Below are 14841 nucleotides of genomic sequence, written 5' to 3'. Positions count from 1 at the left end.
TTAGCATCCGCACAGGTTCTTTTGTTTTCTCTAGAGTGCTTTTATCTTAAGAATAAATGTGTTTGCTTAGGAAAAGCTGCATGGTAACTGAGAACTATTCATAGCCTGCAGAGAAGAGACACGGGCCTGCTTAGACAGCCTGACTTGCTGGAGAATTCACAGGGTAGGCAGAAAAATCTCCAGCCTGGGAAAACCCTGGTCAGAAGGGAGGGAGATGCAGATCTCTGCCCATGACAGGCGATGGTTGGGTAGCCATCAGCCTAAGAGTGGACCACACAGGGGGAATACAGGGGCAGTTGTCCTGAACTGTTGAGGTTTTTAAGGCCCGGCTTGACAAAGCCCTGGCTGGGATGATTTAGCTGGGAATTGGTCCTGCTTTGAGCAGGGGGTTGGACTAGATGACCTCTTGAGGTCCCTTCCAACCCTGATATTCTATGATTCTATGACTATAAACATTTAGAGTTCCTTTACATTCAGCAAGATAGTCAACACTGTTCATCCAGTGCTTGTAGCACTAGAATTTGATTTAACACCACCACGCTCAATTAAAGGCAATTAATTCTCACTTTATTATATCAGTAACATAAGTATATAAATGTAACAAGAAAATATACTGGGCAGCCTTGGTGAACCTGGCTAGCCATTACAGTGTAAATGCATGTTAGTGTTGCTGTAACTCTCTGAGTTTCCCTAGCTACTTTTGCTTGGTCTGCCTCTAAGTGTTCTAGAAAGCCTATTAGCCTTGATTAGTTTGGAACCACAGATAATTCATTACCCTCTAGGAAGCCAGAAAGTGTCTAAAAGCTTTTAATAGTGCTCATAAAAGGAATAATAAAATGACGGAGGCCACCATGCAAACAGCAAATAGGTGACCAAGGTGCTCTTTACAGGGGAGCTGTCTCAATTATATATTGACTGAGAATCCCAGCAACAACTGGAATTAGGAGCAAGCTTCGTTTCATGGCGCGGGCACGTATGAAGAGACCCCCATTGAAATGTCTCGGCTGTCATAAAATGACGCAGCCTTCAACAAACCAGCAACACTAGGAAACGTCAGAGGAAGAAAATAATGATGTAAAAGGTTATTTAAAACTGTTGTGAGCACCCCCCAGCGGCTGATTTGGTGGGAGCAGTGAGGTTTTCCAAATATGGAATGAACTCATATTTTCATTGCAGCAGTGCAGTTCCTACTTAAGCTATGCTATGCTCCTTGGGAGAGAATATAGGGCATGTCCGATAGTTACTTTCCTTTAGGCTTCATGCATTTTCCTAGTAATGAGCTGCGATAAGTGCTGGCCCCATGTTTTGTGAACTGTGTGCAAAGACAGATATGTGGGAGACTCAGGCAGGCTTCTAGAACCTGCCTGGCATCTTTCTGCTGGAAACATGAAGAGGAGGAGATCGGAGGTGCTTCTCACTGTGCGGGGGAAGGAATAAGCAGGTAGCACTGGGTGCCTACGTTAACCTGTGTGAAGGTAAGGAGGAATGCCATCAGGCTAGCAGGCCAGAGGCTGCTGCTGGGGAGAGGTTGCTGATAAAGCTGGTCCACTGTTCAGTGATGCATGTAAAAAAGCTGCATACCAAGTCCTTTGTAGCGCACAGCAGATGCAAGTTTTATTGGTCCTACAAAATGTGCTGGGACCTTATCTATTAAGTATTTACATATAGGCAGACATCTCTCTCTTATAGAAAACACGCACAAGAGCCCCCAGAGCGTAGGGCTCCAGGCTTGTCTTATGCCTAGGCGTGGCCCTAGAGAAAAGACTGATAGAGCAACATTATGGGCTGCTGAAGACTGGAATTGCTCTTGCACTGGACACCTCAAAAGAGGGTCAAGACATTTCAAAGGAGAAAAACGCAGGGTGCTACTGGCGTTCATGCCTGAGGTACAGTATGCTCATGTGGCACCACCGTATGTTATCTCCACCACTACGTTCACTTTCTCCTCACTGTTAGTTTGAGTAGAACAGAGAGCTCTTCTGGATACTTGTGTGATTCTCCTGCCTCCACCTCCCCCATTCAGCCACACTTCTCAGTACAGGTCCATGTCCGCGCCCTGTGTACCACCGACATGTGGGGGAAGCAGAGGGGAGCGAGAGAAAGAGATCATGCCACATGTCATAACCCTGCATTATCTGACAGTACTGGACATACATATTACTGACTGAATCACAACAAAAACGAAGCCGATGCATCACTAGAACAAATATGGGGCATTTGCCTCTTGTCACAGGCTAATTCCATAGCAAACACACACAGATTATCATTATTTTTTTCTTTTGAGAGATTTAAAACGCTGCTGAAATAGCCACGCAGGGATTCTGCATGAGCAGAAATTCATACCGCCTGCTCCTGATTACTTCAAAAAGTCAAGCTGGGGAAGTTCTGTCCTGAACTTTGCATCTCAAAACTCATCTCTGTCAAAAAATTAGATTAGCTCAAATAAACTCCGCTTGTTACCATGTTCAAGCCCTGTGTGTTTCAGCAGGTTGTAATGATCTTCAGGCTTCTATAGTATGTCCTTTTCGGTGTAATGAGCTCACTCCCACTTGTAGGAATTGATTCATGTTCCTTTAGCCCTCCCACTAAGCTCAAGAGCACGCTGGCTGCTGGCCACAAAGACATAAGGCCTGGTCCAATGGAAATCTTAAATGGGATTTGGATATGGCCCTGCATGAGCAGCCCAAGAGCGATGGCATCCCGCAGAGTAGGGGGTCCCTAGAAGGACTATTCTTGTGCAGCCAAGCATAGTCCAAGAGGAGGGAACTCAGTGGGAACCAGTCACACATGTGTCATTGATCCATACCAGCAATATGATCATGCTGCATGGTTAAGAATTGGAAAGGGGTTCCATGCACAACTTCATCTCTGTCCCTTGCAACCATCTATGCCCATAGAACTTTAATCACGCAATCATTGGCTATAGTTCAAATAATACAACATAATGTCAGACAGTCCTTGAAAGTCATTTATGTCACCTATGAAGTGAATGAGGCAAAAGTGTAAAATGCATTGGACCTTTGGTTTCAGCTGGCTAACCTTTCATTTGTCATCTTCTCCTTTGAGATCATTGGCAGAGTCTAAAGCACAAAAAGGAAGGATATTATTAAAGAAGACTATGCAGCGTTTCATGCTGGCTTAGATCAAGTATTGCAAAAATGACCTTTCTGGAGCCAACTTAGCTTTGCCCACTCACAACTAGCTAACACTGTGTGAAAGTGGCTATGAAGTGGCTTTTTATATGCTCCTCCAATTTAAAAGTTGAATCAAAAGTAGCGTAGGGCTTAGCATCATGAGGGACCTTACTGAATGAGGGAGGCAACATAGTGACAGATGATGTGGAAAAAGCTGAAGTACTCAATGCTTTTTTTGCCTCAGTCTTCACAGACAAGGTCAGCTCCCAGACTGCTGCACTGGGTAGCACGGTATGGGGAGGAGGTGAGCAGCCCTCATGGTGAAAGAACAGATTAAGGACTATTTAGAAAAGCTGGACAGGCACAAGTCCATGGATCCAGATCTAATGCATCCGAGGGTGCTGAGGGAGTTGGCTGATGTGATGGCAGAGCCATTGGCCATTATCTTTGAAAATTTGTGGCAATCGGGGGAGGCCCCAGACGATTGGAAAAAGGCAAATATAGTGCCCATATTTTAAAAAAGGGAAGAAAGAGAACCTGGGTAACTACAGACTGGTCAGCCTCATTTCAGTCCCTGGCAAAATCATGGAGCAGGTCCTCAAGGAATCCATTTTGAAGCACTTGGAGGAGAGGAAGGTGATCAGGAACAGTCAACATGGATTCACCAAGGGCAAGTCATGCCTGACCAACCTGGTTGCCTTCTATGATGAGCTAACTGGCTCTGTGGATATGGGGAAAGCAGTGGATGTGATATATCTTGACTTTAGCAAAGCTTTTGATATGGTCTCCCACAATATTCTTGCCAGCAACTTAAAAAAGTATGGAATGGTTGAATGGACTATAAGGTGGATAGAAAGCTGGCTAGATTGTCGGGCTCAACAGATAGTGATCAACGGCTCGATGTCTAGTTGGCAGCCGGTATCAAGCAGAGTGCCCCAGGGGTCAGTCTTGGGGCCGGTTTTGTTCAACATCTTTATTAATTATCTGGATGATGGGATTAATTGCACCCTCAGCAAGTTCGCAGATGACACTAAGCTGGGAGGAGAAGTAGATATGCTTGAGGGTAGTGATAGGGTCCAGAGTGATTTAGACAAATTGGAGGATTGGGCCAAAAGAAATCTGATGAGCTTCAACAAGGACAAGTGCAGAGTCCTGCACTTAGGAAGGAAGAATCCCATGCACTGCTACAGGCTGGGGACCGACTGGCTAAGCAGCAGTTCTGCAGAAAAGGACCTGGGGATTACAGTAGACAAGAAGCTGGATATGAGTCAGCAGTGTGCCCTCATTGCCAAGAAGGCCAACAGCATATTGGGCTGCATTAGTAGGAGCATTGGCAGCAGATCGAGGGAAGTGATTACTCCCCTCTATTCGACACTGGTGAGGCCACATCTGGAGTATTGTGTCCAGTTTTGGTCCCCCAACTACAGAAGGGATGTGGACAAATTGGAGAGAGTCCAGTGAAGGGCAACGCAAATGATTAGGGGTTTGGGGCACATGACTTATGAGGAGAGGCTGAGGGAACTGGGGTTATTTAGTCTGCAGAAGAGAAGAGTGAGGGGGGATTTGATAGCAGCCTTCAACTACCTGAAGGGGGGGTTAAAAGAGGATGGGGCTAGGCTGTTCTCAGTGGTGGCAGATGCCAGAACACAAAACAATGGTTCAAGTTGCAGTGGGGGAGATCTAGATTGGATATTAGGAAACACTATTTCACTAGGAGGGTGGTGAAGCACTGGAATCGGTTACCTAGGGAGGTGGTGGAATCTCCTTTCTTAGAGGTTTTTAAGGCCCAGCTTGACAAAGCCCTGGCTGGGATGATTTAATTTCTGTTGGTCCTGCTTTGAGCAGGGGATTGGACTGGATGACCTCCTGAGGTCACTTCCAACCCTAATATTCTATGATGCTATGAGTCTATGAGAATGAAGTAGAATGTCCTTCTTGGCAGTATTTTAGCTGTGAAATTAAGGGTGCAAGGCCCCTGTGCTGTACTCATAGGCTGGGCTTGCCTGATGTAATAAAACATGACACAAATATTGCTCATTTATATCACTATAAAGTTAAGTTTATAGTGTTACAATCAGTACTAGCATTTATACTAGCTAAGCTCAGCATTACTAATTGTATCACTATAAACATATTTTATAGTCATATAAACAGTACGAATAATGCTGTCAGGCATCAGTATTAATGCTGCAAATAAACCCACAAACACATTATCGGAGTATATCTTTTATGATGCTAATATGCACAAGTTAGGGGTGATTTCGCTATTGTAATCTGTGATTTTTATCAGTGTAAAAAGAAATTTACCCTTTATAGTTCCTGTGCACTTTTCACTTGATGAAACATTTATTATCACATTAGCTTTTCATAACTATCTGGCTATCGCACCTAAAGTGGGGACATGCAACAATCACATGTGTAAGGGCAGGTCATGCCTAGGGATCTGCATGAAGAAGGAGATCTTTCACAGAGTGGCCTCTGTCGCGTCATACCTCCGCCTTGTGCTGGATCCTGCAGTGAGCTCTCCGGAGGGGTCAGAGGATGTGGTTTGGGAGGGGATCTACTCAAAAGTGAGTACAATGCTTAGTTGAGACTGCATCAGATTTCTGTGCCCCCCTCCAAACTCTAGCACCCCTCTTTGATCCAGGAGGTGGAGGAGGGCAGGAGGCCATGTAGCTGGGGTGCAAGCCTGTCCATGGATGCCGCCATCACATCCCCAAGATCCATTTGGGTGACTTCCAGGCATCCATAGCTTCATGGCTGAACCATGTGTTCTATGTGGGGGCAGATCTCAGCCCTATGATGGAAGGATGCAGAGGAAAGTCTTGCCCCCAAAAGGGTGTAACACCCTTGGCCCACCCCACCTCCATTCACTATCCAGTATGAGGTTGTGTCCCCTCAGACCAGACCCACTCACACACTCCTCAATGTGCTCTGCATTGCATGTCAGTGTGTGTCCCCTCAGACCAGACCCACTCACACACTCCACCAAGAACAATATTTTATTCTGTAAGGAAACATAGAACAGGACGACAGTCCAGCCGCCTCCTCTCAGCTTGCTTGCCCCGTGCTCCCAGCTTCAGCCAGTGCTGAAATACCTCCTGCTGGGAGGGTGGAGGGGACCTGCTGACAGGAACCAGGAATTCTCGCAATGTGCAGCAGTTTGCCGTCCATAGCTTGTAATTTCCACTGCTGCGGCTGAAGCACACTGGACCTTGGGCTACAATGGGTTTTCCCCTTGTAGGTGTTAATTTGTGCCTTAAGTTCTAGCGCTAGTGATGTCACAGCAGATGGCCTAAGCTCTACCACGAGTAATACCTGAGCAGCAGCAAGGGACTCAGTGGGATGATAATTGAGGGCAGAGGCTGGAAGACTCCAGACAATTAGTCTTTGGATCAAGCAGCATTCAGTGCAGAGATGCTCGGCATGTGGCATGTCAGCTACCCTTGGGCGCATTTCACCAGGCAGACGGATGATTAATTAGGAGTTGAGATTAAGTGGGGCTCAGTTTGGCAGGGCTGACCTGCACTGAAATGGATACGGTAGGTACTTTGGCCCTGAGGAAATGAATCCTACACAAAGAACAGAGGCCAAGGCCTGTAATCTGGCTATGGGGCAGCATACTCCTGTGTGAGAGACAATTTTTGTAAAGTGCTTTAGGATCCATGATATCAGATCATAGAATCATAGAATTCCTCCAGACTCCTAACTAGCACTTACGAACAACCAAAGGCGGCCCTCAACAAACCTTACACTGAGCCTGGCCTGGGGGTCTGGTCACTCCCGTCAAGTACGATGAAGAAGGCTATGATTCAGTCATGGAGATCACGGAATCGGTGACTTTCTGGAACCTCAGTGACTTCTGCTGGGGCAAGGCTGGAGGAGCTGTCAGCCCCAGGACTGCTGGAGCAGCGGCTGCCAGAAAACCCGATTGACGGCCAGCCTGGGGCCATGAGAACAGCTGATCAGCAGCCAGCCCCAGCCCACCAGAGCAGCGGCTGGGGATGGGTCAGCCCCCCTGGGGCTGGAGCAGCAGCAGTCAGCCCCTGTCGCAGGAGCAGCAGCGGGGCTGGAGCAGCACTCCATGGCAGCACTCAATTTGTCCCCCTCCACATCCCAAGGTATTTTTAGTAAAAGTCAGGGACAGGTCAGGGTCTTCTGTGACATTTTGTTTATTGCCCACGATCTGTCCCTGACTTTTACTAAAAATACCCGTGACAGACTCGTAGCCTTAGCGATGAACAGCGCTGATAGTGGTGCAGCAAAGTAACAATGTCAGTGCTTTGATTCAAGGGTTCTCTGCAACCTGGGACACAGCAAGCCCATTGGGTGGAAGGCACTCATGAGGATGGAGGAGTCAGAGAACTAAAGCAAACAGAACCGCTCTGGAAGCAGTGCACTGAGAAGAGGGTTGGGGTGCATCAGGGAATGGGTGACCGGCCGTTGCTCTGTAGTGAAGGGGCTAAATGGTTCAGGAGCAGAATCCAGAGGGAGCAGTCACCAGCTCTCTGTGGTGCTAGTTGTGAATGTTTAGAGCCACTATTCTGGGTGGCCACGAGGGCCATATAGCATGAGGAAAGGGCCTGAATAAATGGGGAAATAGAGACAATTTGGTGTTGACCCCAACCAGTGTCCTGGGTCTCTAATGTCTACACTCTCCTCCTCTAGAATGACACTTCTAATGTCTCCAGGCCTTAAGAGTGAGAGAATCACCAGGGCTCAGATAGAACCATACAGAGTGCTGAGAAAACAAAAGCCTTTTGAAACTTTAAAACCTGATTTAGAAAACTCTCTCATATGGAAACATACAGATCTCAGAAGCCTTTCTTCTCCCATACGTGTCCTGAGCTGCTACCTCCCTTTCAAACTCACCACTGTGAGAGGCAGGCTGCATCCATTTCAAACGCTCTCTCCTCGCAGCGAGAGCCACTGCCGAACAAATCTCCAGCATTAAATATCAGCCGCCTGGTACAAATTAAATAAAAGGCGATACAATACAATGAACTAATTCCTGGAACCCCCCAGGGTGCTGTGTTCATAATGGGGTCTGCTTTGTACCGGAGACAGTGGGTATTCAATATAATAACAGGCTTTCAAAATTATACAAAACATCTTGTGTCTAAAAGCAAAGCGTCTGGGATCAAACCTGCATCTACACATTGTGAGGCCGAAAACCACTATCTTAAAATCTGCAGGTCTTCAATATTCTTAAAGACAGCAGAAGGAATGATAATGTACTGGACTCCTAATGGAATATTCTACTGACAGAGGAGACTTCACAGTTAGCCCAGCAGCTCAAAAGGAGAGGGCCTAAAGTTAGACATCTAAATTCCTATTTAAGCACCTAATTAAGTGGTTTGATTGGCAACCCCTTTGCTGCCAGGTGCTCAGCGCTTCTGAAAATTAGGCCACTTATTTAAGAACCTAAATGTGAATATCAGTGGGAATCTATGGAGCCACAAGGTCAGCCACCAGGAGCTCACTGCAGGGCCAGGCAAGACTTGACTATAGTCAGATGTGTACATAGACAGCTACCATTTGTCGAGCCCTTTGGGATCCTTTGAGATGGGGGCACTATAGAGATCATAGAATCATAGAATATCAGAGTTGGAAGGGACCTCAAGAGGTCATCTAGTCCAACCCCCTGCTCAAAGCTCAAAGATGTAAGACACTGTTACTAAAAGCATGTCAGGGGTAGGACCTGGGCAGTCTGGCTCAGCCAGGTGTGGCTACGAGGAGATCTGTGTCTGAGACAGGCTGGACGGCTGCCCAAAAGTCAGGGTCAGGAGGCAGGCAGGGTCAGGATACCAGGAAATCAGAGTCTAGCAGTTAGAACAGACAGCACATGGGATGCTGTCCTAAGCAGCTTTGCAAAAGCTTTGAGCTGTTCGCTCTCCACTGCAAACCCTGGAGACTCTCTGACCATGTGCTTGCAGGTCGGTGATCAGAACAGAATGGGTTAACACTGACCTGTGCTGCTGCTGTTTGCAAAGGGAGGGGGAACTTCTGTTTTTACTAGAGTGGATTGCAGATTGTTGGGACAGAGAGGACTAAGGAAGTTGCCCCGTGGAATTGCGGGATACTTCAGACAGACTCCTGAGACCTGAGTCAAATGGGGCGGTGGCTACACTACAAAGCATTGGGACTCAGACTCAGGGTCCCAGCTTAACTCGAGCTCAGACCCCTCCAGCCCTGCAGGTCCCTGGGGCTGAGCCCTGGGTTAGCACAATTGCAGTGTCGACACAAGGCGGGAAGTTCGGCTTGAGCCCGGGCTGAAGCACAGGCGTGCATTGCAGTGCAGACATACCCTTAGAGTTTTGACAATCAGATCCCAGGACTGGCGTCCTCTGCCAGCATTGAGCTTTGAGTTTGGATGACTTTTAACAGGTCAGTGGGTGGTGTGGTTGAATATACTGAAGCCTAAGAGTCCTGTCGATCAGTGTGTGGGACCCATGGCTTGGACATTACCCTTCCCCAAGGAGCACCATCTGCGTGAGCTTGGCCTGAGCTTTTTGAGGTGGTTCCTATGGAACACTTGCCCTAATGCAGGGGCATGTACACTTTCCACTGGCTCCCAGGGGCGCTCCTCGGGGCCGTATCCCTCCCAGTCACTCAACTACCTCATGGAACGGGTGCTGCTCCACCGTCTGTCTGATATTATTGAAGACATCCTCCCAGTGCAGCAGGCAGGATTTTGCTTGAAGAGGAACTACTGTGAACAAGTAGCTTCACTTACCACATTGAGGCAGGATTCCAACATAAGTTGAAGACAGGAATTGCCCTTGTTGATCTGTCCTCGGCATATGACACTGTCTGGAGACAGGGCCTCCTCCTCAAGGTCTCCCGCATCATTCATTGCCGGCGAACGATCCACCTCTTGGCGGCAATGACTGGGGACCGCCACTTTAAGGTACACCTTAATGGCCAGATCAGTAGGCCAAGAACTCTTAACTCGGGCATCCCTCGGGGCTCTGTCCTGACCCCAATACTTTTTAATCTATACACCAGGATATCCCAGTGACTAAGTCAAGGAAATTCATGTATGGGGATGGTATTGCCCTAGCTGTTCAGCATAAAAGCCTGCATACCATCAGCTGCACCCTAACCCGAGATCTTAGCACAATGGCTGATTATTTCCAATGCTGGAAATTTAGGCCTAATAAAAAAAAAAAAAAAAAAAAAAACCATGGGAACTGCTTTCCATCTGAACAATAAAATGGCTAATACCAAACTTGATGTGCAGTTCTGCGGTGAAAGCATCAGCCACGAAGCTAATCCAAAGTATCTTGGTGTTACACTGGAACAGAGTTTGACCTTTCGACAACACCTTGAGAACACCCGCGATAAGGTCGGGTATCGTGTCGCGCTTATCAGAAAATTGGCTGGAACATCCCCGGGGCTCCAGCCCACAGACCTCTCGAACCACAATAATTATGATGGTATATTCTGCAGCTGAAAATTGAGCACCAGTGTGGTCTCATAGGAGTCACACTAAACACCTTAACACTCAACTCAATAATGCTCTGCACAGAGTGTTGGGGATGCTCAAATCTACTCCAGTTGACTGGCTCCTATCACACACCCAGCCTCCACAGATTAGAAGAGCTGCTCAGACATCTCACTTCCTTAATCATGTCAATGCAAATACAAGAATCCCACTGCACCAAGACCTGCAGAACCTGCCAAAGAGACGATTAAAATCCCGCAACCCTCTATGGAAGCGTATCAAGATCCTTACACCCAACTTTGATGCTGAGCCCCAATGGAGAGTCACATGGAGCACTTTGACCACTCAAAACAAACAGCTCATCGTTGATCTTGTTGAGGAACCACCAGGTTTTGACTTATGTCGGAAAGACTGGTGCAGATTGAATCGCATCACGACATCTCATGGGAGATGTGGACAAACCTCTTTAAATGGAAAATGAGGCAAACACCTGTATGTGACTGAGTCACTAGGCACAAACAATAGAGCACATCATATCTGAGTGTCCCCTTCATTCTTTCGCTGGGGGCCTGAAGTCCATTCACCAGCTCACTGCTGCGGCAATGTGCTGGCTATCCAACTTAGATATAAATGTGTAGTTGTTGCTACCTACCCAAGCCATATGGAAGAACAAGAAGACTAAACTACCAGAGCCTGCCATGTTTATACTTAGAACCCAGGAGCTCATGAACCATGTATTCCTCACAGCCCTTGTATATGTGATGGTAGAAAAGGTGGCTGAGTCCTGTGAGGGAAAGGGTTTTCTGTGTAGGGTTTCAAAAGCAATACATGAAACACCTGGTGCATCTTCAGAGATTGGGGTAGTTGAAGTTCAAAAGTGACTGGGTTGACCTATCCCCGGCTGCTTACTCCTGCTCCAACCACTAGGCAAGACAGTCCATGTCCCAGTTCTGACAGTTTGCACAGACCATGTAGTGGGCCGAGTGCTGGCAGAATGGACCCAGCAACGCAGACACTTCCGTTGGGAACACCAGATATGCTCAAGTGGACTTCCCGCCTTCAGGCAGACAACTGAGCCCTGCAGGCCTGGGTCATCCAGCTGACCTCAGAAAACCAGCTATTACAGGAGCAAGTAAGACAACTGTGTGCCAAAAACTCCACTCTCCTCATCTGGCCCTATATTACTGACCAGGCAAGGTGAGCCTGGTTATCTGCCTTCTGTCCAGGAAAGCATTAGATGGGGCCTCCCCCTTCTTGGAGTATAACAGCTCGGTACAGTCGAAGTGGGAGGTCTCCTCCAAGCCATGTTAGTGCTATTTGATGAACTGGCACCAAGCTCAAATAGCAGAGGCTGCTGTAAGAAAGCTCTGACAGGGGCAGGGTACCATAGATCCTCTCTAGAGCTTTTCCACCACCTCACGAGGCAGTACAGCTGTATCAGTCCCCGTGGGCTCTGCGAGAAAAAAAACAAAGACAAATTGGTCTGGATGGATATTCCTGTGTGTCTGTATGCCTTCTTGGATCTCACCATCCATACAGACAATCAGTTATGGGAACAACGGGAGGAAAAAAGAGAGGTCCTGCTACTCTCCTACCCATGTACCTATTTGTCAGATCCAAGTGGATATGGGCCATCAATGGCTCATCCCGAAGAGAAGGAAAAATGATGTCAGCACCATCTCTATTACTGCAGTGAATCAGGTCACCATCTCTGCCTGCCCTGTCTGAACGCCAAGGGATCCGGGAAATGAGATGACCCAGCTACATTATGGGGGACCAACCTGGGCCTTGGTCTTGACTGGATCACATCCTGAGCCTGGCTAGGGGGCTCCCCACTTGCAAGGTCAGGACTGGGATGTGATTTGGAGCTGGAGTCAAGGGCAGGCTGGGTCTGGATACCAGGAGATCAGAATTGAAGTCAGGTCAGTGGTCAAGTCTCAGGAGATCTGCATCAGGCAGCAGGAGCAGGTAGTGCAGAGGAGGCAGTCCTACACAGGGGAAACCCAGTTGCACAGATGATTTACCATGCCTCTGTTTGGTTTAAATAGAAGCAGGGAAACAATCACGACTCCCAGAGTTCAACTAATCAGATCCCAGGGCTGGCGTCCTCTGCCAGAGTTCAGTTTCAAGTTCTGGGAGCTGCTAACAAGTCACTGGGAGGTGGGGTGGAATACGATGGCAGATAAGAACCCTGTGGACTGAGTTTCAGACCGATGGCCTTGACAAAGCATTTAAAGGAGTATCTTCATTGGAAGAAAGCTGCCCTCATTCTAGAGGTCAAATCTATTTGTATGTGTTTTGTATTTAAAATTGATAAATGTAATAAAAGCAAAAATCAGTATGTCCTTGTCTGAGTTCATGTAAAGTCTGTTTCTTCTCTTTAATAAACATTGCTTAAAGTAAGAAACTATTCATTGAAATAAATATGCCTAAATTACTGAATCACAAAAAGAGGTGGGGAAATAAGAAGCTCTAAAACTTGTTCTCTTGTTTCAATTGTTTCATTTTTTTAGGTTAGACAGATGTTTTATTTTTATGTTACCAATTACAATTAAAACCAAGATAAGTCCTATTATGCAAGAGTTTATTCATGCTGCCAGAATTATGAAGGGTTGTGTGTTTAAAATGTACAATTTCCTCTTCTCAAATGCGCAGTGATGTTTGGTGATTTCAACCAGTGCTTAATGTTATGTCTGGATTTGACTTTCTGGAGCGTGGTTCTGGTTTGAACAAAGAAAGCGCTCCGAACTTGGACACAGACCCTTCCCCGAATGGAATGTTTTGCATCCCATTGCAAAAAAGCTATTGTTGTCATTTAACCTCATAGTTCCACCCCCAAAATCTTCTGACCACAAATTACTGCTTTGAAAACCAGCAATGAGGAGCCAAGGTGCAGTAGTCAGCCAACCTACAGATCATCGGATGATAACAGGAGGTCAAATATACAAGTCAGCTGGTGCTCGGTGACTTCAGATATGGTTTCTGTAACAAATCCATGGGCTGATGGTGTGTGTGTGTGTGTGTGTGTGTGTGTATACACATACATTATGGTGATCAGGTACACTATATAAACATGATCTGGAAGATAAAACCTTTTGCTCTAAAAACACAGGTCCCTGCTGCTTGAGCTGAAAGAAAAGGTGTGTTATGTGCAGGGCTTGAATTGGGCCAGTACATAAAGAAATGGGTTATATACAGCATACCTAAGCTGCTCTATAGTTCTCCAGAATCTTACTTTAAAAAAAAACAAAACTGAAAGCTACGTCTATCGCTGTTATAGTTGTGAAGAAAACCTTAGACTCATGACCCGAGTTTAACTGATGCAATTATATATACCTGAGTGTGACAAGAGCCTGGAGTAATAGCTGTGAGAATAAACTGCCCCATTCTGCTCTGTGTATTCATTCTGATGTCAATGATACTTTATGTGTCAACATTAACTATTTCCCTATTCATCAACGAAGGGAGAGGAATACAAAGATCTGCATAATCTACTCTCAGCTGAACGTTCATTTTGGTGCCACAAGAGGGCAGAGACTGGTAAATACCACTGCACATTTTACTATCCACTCAAGAAGACACCATGCCCTAGGTCTCCAGCAGGGCATCTGAGATCCACTAAGGGGAAAGCCAAGACAAAGGAGGCCAGAGAGTGCACCCTATGAGCATTTGAACTATTTATGGAGAATTGCGTCTCATTTTGGTGTCTCCAGGGTTGGAACTTGGTTTATTCATAGATTCCAAGGCCATTGTGTTAATTTAGTCTGACGTCCTGTGTAGCACAAGTCATAGACGGTCCCTAAAATAATTCCTAGATCATGTATCTTAGAAAAACATCCAATCTTGATTTAAAAATTATCAGTGATAAAGAATCCACCATGACCCTTGCAAATTGTTCCAGTGGTGGAACTTGGAAGAATGCCACTACATATCTCTTCCAGTTCAATCCCTGATTATCTGACACGAGTGGCTGGACTGATCTCTCCTGCAGGCCAAACTCTAGAAGATGGCAGTACATGTACATTACAATCAGGGCCATGCAAACATATAAAAAAAGTCTCCAGAATTGTTGAGAAATTATTTGTAACTTTATTCTGGGCCATTTTGTGGACCCCAACATTTTGTTTTTCAGCACATGGTCATGAAATGATGATCTTGACATCAATACACACATTTTTTTGAAAACACTGACCTTCAACATTTTTAGATTTTGAAAGTTGAAATTTAATTTGAAGTTCTTTATTTGAAGAAAAACCATTT

The sequence above is a fragment of the Chrysemys picta genome, chromosome 5, assembly GCF_011386835.1.
Source record: "Chrysemys picta bellii isolate R12L10 chromosome 5, ASM1138683v2, whole genome shotgun sequence".
In the NCBI taxonomy this organism is placed as follows: Eukaryota; Metazoa; Chordata; order Testudines; family Emydidae; genus Chrysemys; species Chrysemys picta.
Note: the sequence above shows the minus strand (reverse complement) of the source record.